Raw genomic sequence first — 19,407 nt, forward strand, 5'->3', positions numbered from 1 at the left:
GGCGGCTTAGTTGCAACGCAAAGTTCGAACTCACGTGCACTCGGAAAAATATGTATCCTATCAGTAATCCTTGTACTTGTTTAATACCACCCAGTCCTTCCTTACTGAAAATCGCTGGTGTGCCCCTACTCTCCCAGAAACGTGAAGGGACAACTTAAACGGAGATGGAACACTAGCAAAATACATGCAACTATACAAAGTAGATACGAACGAAGATTACTAACTGCAGCAATCAGCGATGAGCATACGTTATAAATGAAGTGAGCTCGCTGCGGTTGTGTGTCGCTCATCTAACCACTCAGTGGACTTACTATTCGCAATTCACTTGTTTGGTTAGCGCTCCGTTTAGGTAAACACACAAGATTTGTATTGTTGTTACACTGTCGGCGCTTGCGACGGCCGTTAGAAGAATGAAGGAACAAAACACAAGAAAGCTATAAGATTTGGTGCCATTCACGTCAAAACAGCAAAGTAGTACAATAATACTATCGATCATAAAAAAAAAAAAAAACTGGCATGCACTCACGAAGAAGAGTAATTTATGGTGCGTAGAAAATTCCGGAGAGCACTGGGACTATTTAAAACCTGTGAAGGCGAAAGCACCAGCTTCATTATTCTACATTATTCCCTGTAATCGGCCTTCGGTCTCCGAGAGCCACCCGATTACAACGTAATCCGCTCTTAATTCACATCAATGCAATTTATTCTATTGTCGCTTATCCTACTGAAACCTAACCAAACTTAATTCATTCACAAAAAAGAGCTGGCTCTTTTGTTAGGGAGAAGGGCTAATATTTTCCTTCCTAGCGTCGAAATATTCGATACTGCGAACGTATACGAAAGCGCTCAGCTTTTATTCCTACGCTATAGTTCGGCCAAGTAGCTTCTAGATTTGATGGCCAGTCATTTAAAATTACTATCAACAGTTCAATTACAGAATTTAGTTCGCAGTTAGACTCGGTATGTCTTTGGAAGAAAATACTGGATACACGTAGCTTTGATATTTTTTTACTCTTTTTAGTTCTAGTATCTATTACCGGCTGTTGAAAGCGTCCACTACAAGAAAACCGTCAATTTAAGACAATATTTCTTTGTCTCAGTGTCAATGTCAATGCTGTCCCTTTCTTCCCTCACGTCACCTAGTGGCAGCAGTGATATATCGGTATCAGGACGACAAAAACAAATAATTCAGAGCTAGTGTTCTTGACTATTTTGTTTTTTCTTGCGAAGCACTGCGTCCACAGACTGGCTCGCTAGATGGCGGCATCGCTCCCTTTGGTTGCTCAAATCTGTGAGGTCCGAAGCACTTGACAAATTACAGCTGCCGTTCAAAAAGCACAATGCCCCTCGCATGCCAGTGGCCCTGTCGCTATTTCCACACCGGAGAAAGCCCGCGTGGACAATGTGGCGAGCGTACTGCAATCAGAAAAAGGAATGACGAATCGCACTCCCTTCGCGGACGCCGTCGTCGCTAGCCGTCCGGCGAATAAAATATAAAGTGCGCCGAGAGTAATGCAACAAGAGTACGAAAACGACGCGAGGAATTCCCGCTCGTGCTTGCATTCCCCTCTGACTGCTCCGCCCTTAGCCTCCCGAATTCTGGCAGAAAGGCAAGGAGAAATCGAAACGAGGCAAAGGAACCCCTCATACCGGGCAGGCCTTGCGACTCTACCTCCCTGGCTCCTCCTTATTGCATGTTTCACTTAGAGAGAATATGGGGAGGGAAAGAAGAAAGAGAGGAAGTAACACTGGGGTCCGGGCTCTCCTCTGCACCCTTTTCAGTCACCGTGCTGTATCACCCTGCGGCATCAGTTGCAAGGAAGTTTTCAACGCCTGAATGCACATGCGTGCGCGACTAGGGGCTACTCCACCTGTTCTTGAAGTTTCTTGCGTTCAGGACTGTGTGCCGAGTGTAAAAACAATGTGAATAAAGAAGTAAGCGCGAAAAAAAAAACACAAAACATGAAAACAAGTATTGGAAATAGTAAGATACAAGTCATGTATGCTGAAATGAAAAGAGGTAGAAATGAAAGGACTAAATCAAGAACGAAAAGGTATGAAGAAGAAAAATGAAACAAAAAAATACACATTAAAACATAAAAATAGAAGTAAAAGAATTAAGAAAGCAAATCAGATGAAAAAGCCGATTAAGCACAAAATAAAAATCGTTGAAAGAAAAACGAAGAAAGTAGTTACATGTGGACCTGCGTTCGTTGTTTGAGGCTTGCCCGTAAAGGCACACGAGTGGAGCTGCCTGAAAGCTAGCTGAAAAAAATATTTCAGGGCAGGTAGCTCGCAATAGCGAATACGTAGTCTGTTCGTCAAGACGTCGCCCTTTTCGCAGTGTGTGAGTCGCCCCTGCAAAAGGGAAGTGGACTGAGCAAACTGGTGCGGCGAATGCTAGTGAGTGCGACTGCTTCTTTCCACTCTTCGCTCGGTCTAGACTTGAGTGCGAGTGTGCACAGAAAACTTTCTTCCAATTTCCCATCGTACTGGATCTAATAAGTGGAAAATTTACCTTGGGACCGCTGCTAAGACCCGTTTCCTTTTAGTATCGCCCTCAAGATGTGGTCAGGAGTCCGCTCAGTTTGTGTGCTGTGGATCTATCTTTGGGCGCATTCGCGCCTCGCCATTCCCTGTTGAAAATCGTGTACGAGTGGTCAATGAAAAGTGACTCACAGGCAGTGTTTGCTCAATTAAGCACGTTAGCGACAGAGAGCGCCTGCAAGTCAGCAAATCTTATTAGAAGGGACACTGTAAAGATGATAGAGTGCCTCCTAAGGCTGTATAAACAATTTTTTTCTAAACGCTAGCAAACTGTATTTTCTCTTGTTGCACGGCCCTTCAGCTGCAATGTAAACCAGCGCCAAAAAGAAAACACGCAAGGACACGTGCTCTGCTTTCAAGAGTATGATGCGACAGCGCTAATGACTCCCGTTCACTCACAACCCGGCAATGTTCATGTGCTACATGCACTTTGCTGCTCGTTTATCACTAATTTAATTTTTTGCCTCTACTAACTGGTACATATTGCGCTATTTTCCTATTCTTATTTTTCATTTTCCCATAATGCACCTGTTCCTCACGAGTAGGTCGAGTTGCAGTTACGCAATGCAAAGGCAGAAATTGAAATGTTTCACAGCCATCAGGCAAACTCAAAGTGATCTAATTTCTTATATTGCCTGCTCACAATCTGTGTAATAAAACTTGGTTCTCGCAAAGCAGGTAAATTATTTTATGGCTCAGGAAAACGCGTAAGAATATTCCGGCAAATACAAGGAATTACAGATAAATGTATCTGGAAATAAAGTGGAAATTCTTCTGCAGAAACATTTGGCGCAGATGGAAGCGTTTACAAACCTACTATTGGACTTGCGTTTCAAAGGTCATTATTTGTAAGATTTATTTTCTTTTCATTCTTCAGCATCGCCTTTCACACTACAATCGCCTCTAACCAAAGGTAAAGGAGCGCAAGAAATGCGAGAAAAAGAGCTTGGAAATCCCGTTCACCGAGACCGTTTCGCAAAGTACCAGAGATACAGGGTGGCAGATATGGAAATGTCCCCACTAAATACAACCTCAGCTTCTTAGCCTGGCCAGCATTAAGTGGGGATCATGACCTTCTTCTATCTGGACCTGGGCTTGCCCTGATCCTTTACATTCAAATCATGCCATTGAGCTCTGGCGGGCACTCCTCTCATCTATCCAAGTCTCGGAGGAACCGCTGGTCGGCAAAGTCCGCGAGATGCATGCAGCTCCCACTTAGCTGCCTCCACGAAGTCCGTTATTAAAACGAAAGCAGTTTTAGCTCTTGATCTTTACAACTCCTTTCCCATTCCCCCTCTCCTACCGCAGCGCCATCGGTGTCCTTTAATATGGAATACACACAGAGAGGTAATGTGGAAACGAACAGACATGTGAATGAATCATGCTGCTAGATCTAGCGTCGTCGACCAGAAATGTGTCGTTGCTGTGCTTCACTTCTTGTTCTTTGTGCGAGTGGTCTGCCTGACCAGTACCTACATCAACCACAGTTACTTTGAGCCCGGCTACCCGCTTCCTCCAACGGTTCGAAGCAGTGCTGTCATCCAGAATGGACAAGAGAAATTGCGCCTTTCCGTTTTAGAAGTATCAGTAAACTTGCTTTGCTGTTCGGAGTTGTGCGAAGCAAGTTTTATGGCCCATTTATTGGAGCGCTTATTTCGTCTTGTGTCTGCTTTGTGCTTTGTTGCTTATACTAATGGGAACTTGTAATATTCGTAGCACGACACTTGTACAGAGTTGTGCTTGTTTGTAGGGACTTGAGGCCGTTTATCCTAAATATTGAGGCGATATGGAAAATTATTTACGCTCAACTATTTGTAGGTAACGAAATCAACTGGTTGCTGGGCATGATGAGTTGCATATTGCAACTGTGTGTACTTTATAGATATTATACGCCTGTATGCAGCAGACAAAATGGTGGCCGCCGCTTCTTAGGGAGGCGATGCGTAACAGATGATTAATGTCAGGCATTACTTCGCAATGGTAAGAACAGCCCAACAGATGATGTTCATTCAAGGAGCAGGAATTGTGGGCATAGCCTTTCCTTCACATGATTTCTCCCCTCCTCCGTCTTTAGGCGGAGCAGCGCCGAGCAGTCGGTGACCACTTAGTAAAATTAAAGAAATGGCCGTCTGTACTATCTTAATATTTCCCTGAGGACAGTGTGTGCTCCGAACGTCTCGTGGACGATCCCACCACCCCCGTCGCCCCGCTATGGTTGCGGTTGCATTGGCACAACGCCTGCAGCGTCCTCAACGGCGCAACTGTTACCACCTCAGAAGAGGTTGCCATTGCGTTAGCTCTGACCGACCCCTCCACCAAAGTAGTCGTTAGCGATTCCCAACAGGAAATTCGTAACTTCGATGCAGGTCGTATATCCCGACAGGCACACACTATCCTCCGATCTCTCCCCTTACCGTCTACACCTCGTCTTCTAATATGGACCCCAGCTCATGAGGCGCTCAGTGGGAACGCACAGGCGCATGCTCAAGCCCGAGAACTCAGCTACCGGGCGGAGCACCCTCCTCAGCCTGCCGCTTCCTCTGACACTCCCCAAGGCACTCATTCACGCCTTGTTACATACACGGACATCCTCCAGCATTATCGGCTCGAACGGTGTCTATACCCCCCTGCACACCGGGAACTGACCCGGCGCGAGGCCGCCCATTGGCGCAAAATACAAACAGCAACCTTTCCCAACCCATGGCTATATAGCAAAATTTTCCCAAATCTTATTGCACCTAGCTGCAAACACTGCTCACAACCGGCCACATTCATTCACATGGTGTGGACATGTATACGACACAACGCAGACAATACAGCTACAAGGGATGCGTGGGAATCCCTCCTGCGTACCACCGAGCTCGCCCAACAGCGCCAGCTCATTTTGCGCGCATTGGAGGCCGCAGAGTCCCAAGGGATCCCTGCTGACCTTCTCTAATCAGTGCAACCAGTCTTTCGGCTGGTCCCCCTTCTTTGGGAGTAAATAAAGATTTTATCATCATCACGTGGACGACTATCTTCTCAATATGCCTTAAGAGTAAAGCGCACGCAGCATGCAGCACGCTGATGATCGCGCAATCGCGAGCGAGCAGTATAACTAGTGTGACACTGTCCCGATAAACCAGTCCAATGGCCTTGCAGTTTCAGTCTCTGTAGAAGATTACAGCCGACTGAGCTTGATTGGACTGAATGCCAAATTTTGAGCGTTTTCACTGTTATCCGTAATTTTCTTATTTTATTTCCCCTTTGCAATTCATTAGCGTTATATTGCTTAGACTTTCCGGGTAATGCATTTCATAGAATGGTTTTATTGGAGATCACATATGGTTACAGCAGTGTAGCAGAGATCGTTTTGTTTTTTGGGGGACAGTTAGCCACTGTCTTTAAAAGTATGATGCATCAGCGTTAATGTTTCCGTCTGAGCTATCCTTGCAGGCCATCGTTCACGTACATGCATTTTACTACCTTTCTGACCAATAAAAAAAATAATGTTAATGTTTGCCCCATATTTCAAACGTGCCCACTAGCCTACAGCTTTGAGCTACCACTTTATCTGAGAGACCACCCGCCAAATTTTTAACGCGCCGCTTTAATCACCAAGTCGCACGAACATGCTTGTGTGGTCTATAAGGGTAGCACGTCTGCCTCACGATCGAAAAGTTCCAGGTCTGACTCCCGTTTCAAAGGAGCCGATCAAGACGGCAACGCCTGCCAGTTCCCTGAGGGTACGTGGCCTTGGGACCACGTAGACCGCAAAACGTTTTTTGTTTTTGTATTCCGCGCTTTTCACCAAGAGACAATGGCGAGTCACGGAATAACAGTGTCACGTTGTGAATAGTGATTCTTAACGCGAAAGGAGGAAGAAAAAAAAAAGAAAACACGGCGACGTTGCACCGTGTTTTTAATTCCTACTAGCCATGCCCAGGTTCCAAGCGTGGAAGCACGCAGGAGCGAACCTCGATGTCTCAGTACGGCACCTACAGCGTATTTAAGCAACGTCCATCACTAAATCAAATCCGACGATGCCAACCGACGAGCGAGTGCACCCTTTCTCTGGCCTCCGAGTGCAGGTAGCGATCTTGAGCTCATTCTTCCCCCATCAAAACCTACATTACAATGGTTAACATCCTTTCCCGCTGTCAAATCGGGCCAAGATTGCGCCCAGCGTGAGGGATGCAAACGGAAAAAGAGAAGGCGGCTATTGTCTTGACCAAGCTGTGACGGCTGGACGTAGAGCCTCGTGCCTGGAATGAGAGTAAATTGACAGTATTAAGAGCTAAACGCACAGTCAAACCAGAAATGAGTCGCGACGCCGCAAGACGAAAGAAGCAAGGTGTCGAAAGTAGGAATTAAGCTGGTGAGAGAGAAAGAAAGAGGTTCGAAATTAAACCTCAGGCTACAGGAAGCAGCCAACACTGAAATGAATACACTAGTGCTGAGGTCTCCGGGGAAAATTTACTTCCATTGTTCGATGAGCTACGTAATGACCTTGATGCTTGCCTGGATTGATTTGAGCGTGTAGCTACCGGAGAGCAATGGCCTCCGGAGAAATATGCTGTGGCTGTCAGTATGCGCCTAGATGGTGAAGCCCTTGGAATCATCAGCCGTATGACTGCAGGAGATTCACTCCGTTATCCGCAGATATAAAACCGAAAACCTTGCTGCAGCAGTTCCAGTTCATTTCACAAGGATTTCAGGAGAAATTATGGCAAGCACGGGCGGAATATAGCAAAAAATGGAAGCAGCTGGTTTTACGTATCTCGTTACTTTGATCGATATGGCTGAGGTCCTTCGCGAGTTTGAATGGCTGAGAGACGAAATAACATAAGGGCAATTCTAGTGGTGCTGCCTCCTTAAGCTTGTAGTCCGTAATGTTTCTCAAAAACCCATGCTGCAAGACACCGATTTTCCTGATACAACATGCTACTTCGGTGAAACCAAGTCTCACCAATATTGGTAGAGTTGGGGATGAATAGAAGGACAGCGAGAAACACTGCGCTCTCTCTGGAATGAGCAACTAGCGCAACTTGTTCTGTGTAAGCGTTTGGGAGACATTGCCGTAGATCGTCGTTCTGCTTCCAGTGATGCGGCCAAGTGCAACGCGTGGGCCAACATAAACGCCACGTCAATGATTCACGAACGTGACCAAAGGCGAAGTCTGTTTTGCGCGTCATGAGATACATACCAGAATAACCTTTGAGACACACGTCTTCAGAGTTTCTCAGCTCAAGCAAGTCAGAACTACAACTGTCTTCGTTTTCCCAGTTATAGAAGGCCGGTTTGTAAAGGACGCGTATTTTCCCGTGAAGTCAACACCCTTAGGGAAACTGGTAGCAATACCGTGATTGCCACACAGGATTTGGTGCCGCCAGACCAATTCACGGGCAGGAACAGTAGGGCTTCGCTTTTGGATGGACGAGTCTAGGTCGTGCCGGAGGCTGTGATCCGCGTGCATACACCGTTTTTACGTCGGCGCAGTAAGTTAATTATGTATCGATGGACCTCTGTGCGTCTTCGTCTTTGGCACCATGCCAGGATTAAGAGTGCCGCGTTATCCCGATTCTGAATCGGAGTACACTGCCATAGTTGAAGAATCAGTTAACATGGATCGAGCAGAGATCGTGTCCACTTACACCCAGTCACTACTTTCTGCTGTCTCCAATGTACCGTGCGACAGGCGAGTGCAACCCAACCGCCCGGCCTACGGAGAACAGATACCGATTCTGGGCCCATCCTTCCTCCATCACTAACAGCTTTTAAATTAGTTCTCTTTTTTGTTATGTACCTTTTACTCGCGCTGTAGTCTCATTAATTAAAAAGTTAAATCTACGTTGTATGTTTCACCTTGCATTGTTTTGAAATAATGTTTTTTTTTGTTAACAGAGAACAAAAGGCGGCCGCATTCTTCAAAAAGAGACTATCGCTGCGCAAAGCATAGCTGTCTCGTCAGTGACGAAGTATGAAAGGAAAGTGCTGCACTAGAATGCTTCTTCAGAAAACATGAATGCAGCGCCAACGCTCTTCGTTCGCAATTTTCAAGCAAGCGCCCGAGATGCAAAGTAGGCGATAAAAGCGACATGCTCTCAACGGGGACATATCTTTGAAGCAGGCAATGATCCCTACTTGCTTTAATTACCTGAAGGATTCCGGTCGCGATCCTTAAAGCTCAAGATCCTCCCCCTTTACTCTTCTCTCCGCTCAACTCCGAGGCACCCCCGACGTCTTGAGCAAGCGTCATTGATGATTTCGAAGGAAGGGCAGATAACCCTAATGCTTATGCAAATCGCGACTGAGCGAGCAATTTGCATTCTTGAACAGACTTCTCATTTTGAAAAAAAAAACGTTCGGAGGTCGGCCGTCAGACAACGATATACGGTTGTCGTCCCTCTCTGGTGATTTCAAGTTTGGCAGCTTTTTTTTCCTTGTCATTTTTTTCTTTTTACTTATTTCGATCGGAGGACACTACGCGAACTGAAAGTGGCTGCCCGCATATCCTGCCTTACCAGACGCATTCGGGGATTTTATTTTTGTTCTCTTTACTTAGATAAGTTTGCAGACGTACCTTTCCCTTTATACCTGAAGTGTAAAATAGACACCCACCACTGTAGTGGGCAGCTTTTCGTGCTTACAGCGGTCTAAGCGCTGAATGCTCCAAGGTATCATCTAGCGAGGAAAGCGTTAATCTAAAAATTTCAAGTCGGCTCAGGTCTTGAGCATTAAGAAAGAACCATGAAGTACATCTGTACGACATGAAAGAATGAAAACAATACCTTCAGGGATATAATCTACGGGCGTAAAAACATGAAACTATATCGTTTTCGCGTGGACATGCTATTAAATACGTGTATTGAACATGCGTTATTAATGCCTCTTTATGCCGGGCAGCAGAAAGCAGTTAAAACAACCACATTGAATGGTAAAGTTGATCCATAATTCTGTTTTTAATGATCGCGCATAGCTAGACGTAGTTGTGAATGATTCTATCGCAGCCACAAGCTGTTCCCATGTATTAAAAATTGAAGCAGGCAGTTTTGCTCAACAACTTCAGCGGTAGGTCTAAATATATGTTTGAGATTGGATGATCATAATGCGCACCCTAAATCTGCTCTCTTCATAATAAGCCAAAATAAAAGAAAGTCATCTTAAATGTGAAATAGAGTGAATGCCACCTAAAAATGGAAAGCAAAGATTCATCATCCGATATTATCGGGCCTCGCGCACTCCCTGGCGTTGCTGGAAGTATTTATGATGAATTCGCCCCATATAGAGAGGTAGCAGTAACGTTCCGGTTTAATAAATATAACGCGCAGTTGAATTGTGTTACCGCACAGCCATGGTTATGCTGTGCTCATTGTAGACATCACGCATAATATTCGTTATTGATAAGCAGGCAAGTAGGCAGAATTAACATAACGCTTTTACTCGCGTAATTTTTCACGCCCATTTTATTTTCGCCAAGAAAGGGATACAAGGCGAAAAAGGGGGACGGGAAAGGCAGCTGCGCAGCAGCAGCTTGACAATGCTCCGCCCACCCAGGCAACAGTGACACACTGTTTGGTAATCATATTCTTCCATGATTGTAGAGAGTATAATTCATTATACTGTCATATACAGATGCACAATACAAATAATATATGATTGTACGCAAAACTACACATTGAATGAACCCATATTCTCTTTTTCTTGAAAGTGTTTGAAAATTGCATAATGTATTCATTATACGATGTAGAATAATCATAAATTGAAGCAGTGATTTGAAACAAACCAGCCTATGCATAAGCGACTATGACATTACTTGTGCATAACCAAACGTTTATGCAAAAGTAATTCGAGACACAAAAGTGCTTTGTTCCGTATAGTCACGAACTCAAAACAAGATGCATGCAAGCATTAGGTGTCGTAGTCATCATACTGTGCCCGAAAATAACAGGGGTTTTGTTTTTTACGCGAGAGAAGAAATGTTTTTTACGTTTTGAAAGCCAAAAAAATATTATCACGCTAGCGTTTAGATGGGAAGGGATAAGAAGTACGGAAGCTGTCAAGGTATACAAACGTTTAAGACAAGGTTATCCTCTATCACCGCTGTTGTTCATGCTTTATATGATACACCTGGAACGGAGGATAGAAGAAAGTAACCTAGGGTTTAACCTGTCATATAGATTAGGTGGAAAGGCGGTAGAGTAGCGCCTTCCCGGTTTGATGTATGCAGACGATATTGGGCTGCTAGCTGAGAGTCTGGAAGAATTCCAAACTCTAGTTAAGTATTGTGGAGACGAAGGGAATGCTCTTGGATTCAGTTTTAGCGCAGTTAAGTCGGGTGTGATGATTTTCAGCGGCTCAACTGATCAGGGTCTTAAAATACACGGCCATGAAATACTCAGAGTAGCAGAATATAAATATCTCGGGATATGGGTAGACGAAGGATTGGCATACATTGGAAAACATGAGCAATCTCTTAAGACCAAAGGGCGAAGAAATGCCGGGATAATGAAGCATAGGGCATTGTGGGGATACAACAGGTATGAGGTTTTGAGGGGTATTTCGAAAGGAATTATGGTGCCCGGGCTTACTTTCAGAAATGCGGTTTTGTGCCTAAATTCAGAGGCACAGTCGACATTAGAAATAAATCAGAGAGCCGTCGGAAGATTAGCACGAGCTGCCCACGGCAAAACCACAAATGAGGCGGTACAGGGAGATATGGGCTGGGCATCTTTCGAACTACGGGAAGCTCAAAGTAAACTATTATATGAGGAACGCTTGAGGGAACTGGACAGTAACGGATGGACAGCTAAAGTATTTAAATACCTATACCAGCGCAAAAAAAAAAAAAAACAACTTTCGATTTAAACCGCGTTGCTGAACTGGAACCCAGTAAAGATTTTTGCGGTCAGATATAATTTCAAAGCTACTCAAGCAGTCGCCTGTCGGCCTTGAGAAAGAAGGTTGGAAGCGGGAACAGAAAAAGAGGAGCGTTGGGTAAGGCCGACACCCCCTAGACTAAGAGAAGGCCAGCGCTAGTCCCCCTTTCCACTAGGTTACGTCACGACAATTAGATCTGGGGATAGATCGGTGGCGCCGAGCGCAAGCGTACGCAAGCAAGGCGATTTGAAACGACTCGGCCTGAGTGTGCGTGTTTTCAGCCTGTGTTTGCTGTGTTCCTAATCCATGCTGCATAGGCGCTTGCGAGCAAGGTGTCTAAAATTTCCGGGTGTTGTTGTGCGCAAAACTGTCGCTCTAACTATGCCAATGCATTCAAAACGCAAGTGTACAAGTTTCCGTCGGACTCGGCTCAAAATGCCGCGTGGACAACGGCTGTGCCGTGGAAAAACCTATTACCGGTGAAGTTCACTGTGGTAAGAAAGCGTTCTTGTTTGCTTCCTAGTACTCGGGCTGCTATTCACCACTATTGGGTTTAGCACAGTGTAATAAAGCGTAGGCGTGCCCATATCGAGCACTCAATTTGGACAGCACAGCTACTAATAATCGAGTAGCATTTGCCCTGTTTTGAGTGTGGAACAAAATTGTTTTGCAACCTAAATTATTTTCTTATGGAAACAATTTTATTTCGCGAGCGGCCACGTGACCATAGTTGCCGTAGTAAATGTCTGGTTTAAAGCCGAGTTAGCTACTCGCTGCGTTAATATTGTTCCGTCTCAGGCGCTCGTATAGGGCTAGCCAGTCGTCTACGTCAACGTCGTCGGTCCCGCAGAAGATTCCGGAGTCACAGGGGTGGGCCATGATAACAGCAGGTGCGGCGGCTGTAGAGGTATAGGCGTGTGTAGTCATTGTAGTGGGTCCGACGTGGCGGCCGCTGCGGGGATCCAGCTTGTGACAGGGGATCGAGTAGATTGACCTCCACTAAGAGATGTTACGTCCGAAAGCTGTCCACACAACAAACGTTGATGAGAGCACCGATTTCACAACCCTCAGCGTCGTGGTCTTCTCGGAGTCTGTTGCACTTCGCCATCTTCATCAGGAACAGCGAATACAGCTAAGTAACAAGGAGGAGGAGGAGGAGGAAACAACTTTATTTAACGCATTGCATTAAGCTAAGTAACAATATACTCATGGCAATCACTGCTCCCAGCTTAAGCAGCTTTTTTATATTTACGTTACAGCTTTGTGGCCAGAACGTCCGTGAAAGCGACCTCGTAGTCATGACAAGCTTCACCGAGTGTCGTCAATGTCACAGTTCTGAGTAATATATCTGCCAACCGTCCTCATCTTTATCTATCCATCTAACAATAAATGTGCTCTCAGATAAATTTTTTGCCTGTCGCAGTAACTCTGAATGAAGGTGAAAATTTCCTCACAACTTCATTTCTGCCATTGAAATAAATGCCAGGTGGATTGTGTCAAACTTCTCATATACTTCAAAAGACTGGCAATATTAGATAACACAGGTAACACAAGTATAACCCTCTTCATCGCTAGCACTAAAAATATCAAGAGGTAGCTCCAGAGCAGCGTTGAATAAAAAAAAACGCAACTTTTAGTATGATCTCACTACGATGACGTCACATAAGCTTGCACAGGCCTTGTAGTAGTCTAGGTGGTGTTGGTTAGGCACGCTGGCTGCATGTTGCCGCAGGAAGATAACAACGGGTGGCGATGGAGTGCGTCGCGTACGCACTTTGTTTCCCAGTAAGCAATGAGTCGTGAAATGAGCCGCGCCAGTCATTTCGCGGCTCGCTGGTGCAAGAAAAAATGACGGCGGCTGCCTTGTTTCCCTGCCCTGCCGTAATTTGTGCGGCGCCCCGTAAATAAGCGGTCAACGAGCAGCTAGCGGTTTTGCAGGAGGAGATGCAATTTTAGGCCTCTGAATCTGCACATGTCAGTGGGTGTGTTTGTGTGAGCATGAGTGGGTCTGACTCTGCACGCACTCACGCGCGCATGTGTTTAACACTAACGAATTTCTTTTTCATTGAAAAAAGGCCGGAGACGAACAGATGTAGGCAGCAAAACAGGGGCACTAATTTATGCATACTAGCGAGTGACACATGCATAGTTTTTAGTGAGTAATGCACGTATATAATCATTCGAAGATAAACTATTATAATATAATTTTAAGTCATCATTTGTAGAGAAAATCACGTCGCTGAGTTTGTACACTGCGCAAGAGACAATGTTAGCCATTCGGTTAACGGTTCATCTTCAGAAGAAAGAAGGGAAATTTGGGGGAGCGGCGAAGACAATATCTGATTTGATAGTTATGTTCGAAAGCACAACCGATTTTCAACAGAAAGCAAACACATATAAATGTTTGAAAGTCTCTTCAGAATTTCCGCACACGCTAAACGTCATTTGTAGGCTGCCGTTTATATTGTTACGGTACGCAGTCTTGTAGACGGCGATGTGCTGGAATAAGCGACAACGCTGAAGCTAGGCTCTGTTTGTCCTCCGACTGTGCTCTTGACGGTGAAATCTTGAGGTCACATCTCGGTGTTCGCCGTAACAACATTCAATGAACTAATAGAAGCCCAGACGAATGCGAATCCACTTCTCGAAGCGCTGTCTCGACCTGCGAACTAAGACCCTCTACCCTTGTTTAGTGCATTTTCATACTGTGTAAGCCATCTTATCCATCTCAATATACCTGGATCCTAATAGAAGAAGCTGATTTCGGGCTTGCCACATAGGTTCGTAGCAAGGCAAATGAAATTTCTAGAGATATTTGATTCTAGAGGGCTTAATGCATATACATGCTAGTGCGCTATCGCTAGCTCAGCCAGTATATATAAAAAAAGAATGGGATGTTATAAGAAGACAGAGTCGGAATTCTTAGAAATTATAACGTTGGTCTGACACATGCGAGTCACAAGCAGAAAATAGTAGAACAGAATGAAGTAAGTTGATGTCTATTTTATTTCTGCCTATATTTGCTATAATATTGTTACAAGCTGGGGAACATGATTTATGGGACAAACAAGTATCCAGTTATCTCTGCGGCACAAGATGTCTTTTTTTTTTTTTTTTTTTTTTTGCGAACAACCTATATAAGGATACGCGTACTTCACGATTCTTGAACCAATGGATAAAAAAAAAAAAGATGGCACACCGCGGCTGCAGATTAAACAAAAGGCGGGGTATTTGCCGTCATCTGCAACTTGACAACAATATAAATTATGGTTTGTTCTTAACCGGAAATTCTTTAAGAATAATTAATCATGTTTGTAAGCACTCACTTTTGGCTCGAGTACACTTCATTAGGCTGTACAGGTTTTTATGAAGCAGCTACCTCATGTTTTCTTCCAACGTACTTTTGTGGGTTTTCTTTTTTTCTCGTGTTTAGATAAATCCTGCGACACACACTAAGAAAAAATACCACACGACTCAATTCATGCGTCGCCACAGTGGTACGCTATCATACAGGTTTTTAACGAAACAGACGTACAGGTGCAGAAATAAGTAAACGGAGCACATTTTTTAGTTAAAATTGCAATCGCGCCTTCTGAATTGGAAGAAAGAAAACATTATTTTTCCAAGTGAAAGCGCACTGTTGTCTAGGACTGCTTTGAACATACCTTGACGGCCAATTTCAATGATAGAACGCGTGAAAAATAATAGAAGAAAATGGCACGCTCCGTTTACTTTTGAGCGCACCGGCTACCTGATGGCAACGCCAAACTGAGCGTCTGTCGTTCAGTTGGAGGAGTCGCTCAGTTTTACAATGAAATACGACGGCGACTACTTTGAACTATAGGGCTGAATATATTTCCCTTCCTTTCATTTGCACAATAACTTAATAAAAGCTCTGTCTGAACTAGCCGGCAATGGCCCGCCCATCCCTTATGCCACTGCGCGTGGTTCCGACTTTCCAGCAGAGTATACTAATGCACTTTGGGAAGTCTGCACGCCGACCCGAGGTGTTGGCTGATCATTTCGAGATGGTTAGCGCAAACCGTTGTTTCATTCAAACCGCTTTTGGCAGCCCTACAACAGCAGTTTTTGTTTTAGTTTTTGCATTTAGTAGGTGTCATTACAATGCATTAAAATAGAACCACGTGTAAGATATGATAGCAAAAAGAAATTTCATTATATCCTTCTTTTACACTTGCCTTTTCACAGAACACTTCCGTCCAAATTCGAATAACACAAATCCATATTTAATATCAGAGACGTATCCAATTAGGCGGAATTAAGAAACTCTCCGCATTCCCATAGAGAGCGAAACAATATATCGTTGGTTTCGTCTAGCTATAGCGCACAGCTTTTGTTTTAATCTTTGCTTCGAATTACGTGAAACACTCCGTATAGTTGATGCCCATACAATACATATGAATACCATAGCCTTTAAGCTTGGGTGCCGCCAGGATATTGCTTATGCTTTTTGTATGTGCTTATGTTTTACCTAATTTTAGGTTAAATATCACGTGGCCTTTTTATACATCATGACATTGTTCCTTTGCCGATACTCGAACCAGCCCAACCACGCAGGTGCAATGGATAGGGCGCTCAGCTACTCTGCCCACGGATGCGGTATCCAATCCAGGATGCGGCGGCCGCTTTTCGGCCACCTGTGTTCTGTGTGATGTCAGTGCACGTTAATGAACCCGAAGTCATCCAAATTTCCGGAGCCCTCAATTACAGCGTCTCTCATAGCCTGAGTCGTTCTGGGACGTTATTTCTCATAAACTAAACCAAACCAAACCGTACACTAGCCTAAATAGCCATGGACATAGCATTATTAGTTTACATGAATTCTGAAAGGCTGAAAAAACGCCGGAGTTGCCGTTTAACGTCGTAGAAAAGAAAAATGAGTAGAATGATGGACATACCACATTAAGGCATGAATCATAAAAATCTGCTTTAACTATGCTCGGGAACCAACCCCACGTTTTGCACTCCTCCATCCTCTTCATAACATCTCCTTCCCAGATAGCCAATCTTTAGACTCTTGCCGATATTTGTAATTCTATTTCTTAATTTGCCGGTCTCATTAAAGGAAATTAAGTCTTCAGAGTAAAACTAAACCACATTTGCAAAAGTACGGAATATTTTGTATAATTCAGCATTAATTTTCTTGCAAAACACTGTCAGGTGCCGCCTAAGCAGGTGTATTAAATATTATCGGACACTTTCAGATTACGTTTAGTGTGAGGGTGGTCCAGAAAGTAATGGCTTCAAGCCAACTATTTTGCTTATACTACTGCAAAAATGTAAACTCTTTATAATTAATGCACTGATGTTTTAGCTACGGAATGCAGCTTCCTTCATCGTCCAACATCGACTTGTTCAATGGAAATTGGGCAATTTATGGCATTAAGTTGTGAGGTTGACATAAAGCAGCGACTATAACTGAATATCTGACTTCGGTACTTTGTGGACCCATGAACTTTAAGCGCAGTTTTACATCAGTTTACGGGGGTGCCTCAGTTGACGTCATCCCTATCCTGTAGAGTGCGAGGACCGGAAAAGACCAAGTTTAAGCTGCATCAAATCTCCAGGACTAGCATCAAAGTGGATGGACCGCTATGGCCTCTAATGTGGATCATCAACGTCAGGCAGCCGAGTTCAGTCGCAGCAATCACAGGATCAAGCAACACGAGAACACAACAACGTTATGTTTAATTCTTCTAAAAACATAAAGATCATGTTAAGGGCCAAAGCAACAGTAGTGGCGCGGAGATGGACGCTACAGTTTGCCCAATGTTGCTAGTACCAACCACAATTGTTTGACGTCGTGAAAAACCTTTTCTTGTAGTGCATAGCACTACTAGCCGAAATCATGGATTTCGCCGATGTCTGTCCGAAGCAGCTCACTCTCTCTCTTTCTTCGTGAACTTGAAGTGGAGAAAGAGAGGGTGGCGACGCGCGTCGCGCGTATCAGCATTGAGGAGGCGTAGCGGCCGCATAGCTGCAGCATAAGCCGCACTCTCTCTCTTTCCATTAGTCCCTCCGTAAACTTAAAGAGGAGGAAGGGAAAGTGGCAACACCCGCATCACGCGACTTAACACAGAGGGGGTGGAGCGGCCGCATAGATGCACACAGTGAGAGAGTAAGACTGGTAAGACAGTGAGAGAGGGGCATGTCAGTTGCAGGCATGGCGGCCGTCACTGCGCAGCGTTTCACAAGCGCGTATTACTCCGAAGTGAGCACTCGTGTGTCGCTCGGTCGTCCTCAATTTCAGCATCTCTCACCTCGCATCAGTCACTCCTCAGCCTTCACAGACAGCAGGCAGGCACGCGCTGTATTCCCTGGACATTGACTACGAGCCGCTCGCCGCGTCGTGAAGCAGCTTGTGCTTAAATCCGCGCCATAACTGGAGCTAGGCTTTAAGGGCGCTTTCTTCTCTCTTCTCTCTTTCTCTCCCCCTATTCCTTTTGCCCGCACAGCAGTGCATTATAAAGAGGTACATTGTGCTTGCTTTCGTTCATTCCTGAATATGGTTTAAAGAAAGCTGAGGACGCGGCTGCGCGGCGCGTTTGCTTCGCATCGCAATGGATGAACGCACACACAGTACGCGCATACTGCGGCGCAGGTTCGCTGCGCTTGAGGTGCTCAAGTACAACGCTTAAGAAGTGCTACGCACCTACTTCGCATTGATTAACTATGCAAATCGGCCGTAACTTTTTTTTGCGTTCGCGTTAGCACAAGTTCGTTGTTCGTACTATGCCGAAAAATGATGCCACTATGCGTAGATGATATTGCAAGCTTTCCACTGATACCTCTATCAGTGCTATCTGTAATAATAATAAAGATATCAGCTTAGAGGCATTACTTTCTGAATCGAATTCGGGCATTATGGACATTATAGGCGGACAACATTTGCTTCCAGTAAAACACAGTTCAGTAAAATATTAATTTATCAGGAAAAATTACCTATAGTTCCTTGTTTTAGGGCGCAGCATATTTTGCAATTGGACGTGTTCAACATTGAAAGTAAATTCAGTACTAAAATTTCGAATCAACATCATGTTACAAACATTTCACGCTAAAAAAGAGCTTTTGTTGGCATAAGCTGAAATTACCCCTGTGCACAATTTCAAGATGGCATCCCTGCGTGTGATATTTTAAAGGGTTCACATACCGGTCTTCTATATAGGAAATAAAGGGTCGCAACCTGCGTCCGCATTTAACTTGAGCCTACTATCAGTGCGTAGCCGTACAATCTGCCTGTAGGAGCTGCACTAGCGTATTTTTCACGAATGAAATTATTAGTTGTTTTTATCAAACTGAAGCACCCTGGAAAGGTATCAGTTTCCCGAAACGCAGGCGGTATGATTTAAGATACGAAACTCAAAAGCCTACACCTGTTCATTACAACATATTGTCTAAAATTTAGGCGGGCTTCCTGGCACAACTACACTCAGCGAAAATATTTATAATTTTACTGTGATTGATTTTGTGAGGAGTAGTAATATTTAATCTATGTAATGAATATTTCACCAAATATTGTGTTCCAAGCAGTAATTTGAAAAAGGTATATTTTTTATGTACAAAAATTAGGACAATTTGCCTCAGGTTGAGGCCCATTATCCTTATATTTTACTGTTTGTGCATATTAGTGTTAATTCTACGCCATCCAGTTTGATTTTTTTTTGTGTGTGTGTGAAATATGTATATTTGCGTTTTATTTCATACATCTTGCTTAGTTACACATTCTTTGGATGGCAGCATGTCAACAGGCTGATGAGGTTCAGTTAACGATGTCAATAAAAAAGCCTTGCGGTTCGCGCTACTAAGAACAACTTTTGGCTATAATCGACCAGGTTATAAATTTTACAAGTAGCCGCCCAATTTGTAAAGTTCAATTTTACAGCCACACGGCAGATAAAATTTCGCTACTTCATCGCCTGGTGGACACCTCACATTCACTATTTGCGCCGTGGGTTTGCGCTGTGTATAATTTGTATACGA

This window comes from Amblyomma maculatum, chromosome 6 (genome assembly GCF_055883805.1).
Source record: "Amblyomma maculatum isolate TAMU_Amacu chromosome 6, ASM5588380v1, whole genome shotgun sequence".
Taxonomy (NCBI): Eukaryota; Metazoa; Arthropoda; class Arachnida; order Ixodida; family Ixodidae; genus Amblyomma; species Amblyomma maculatum.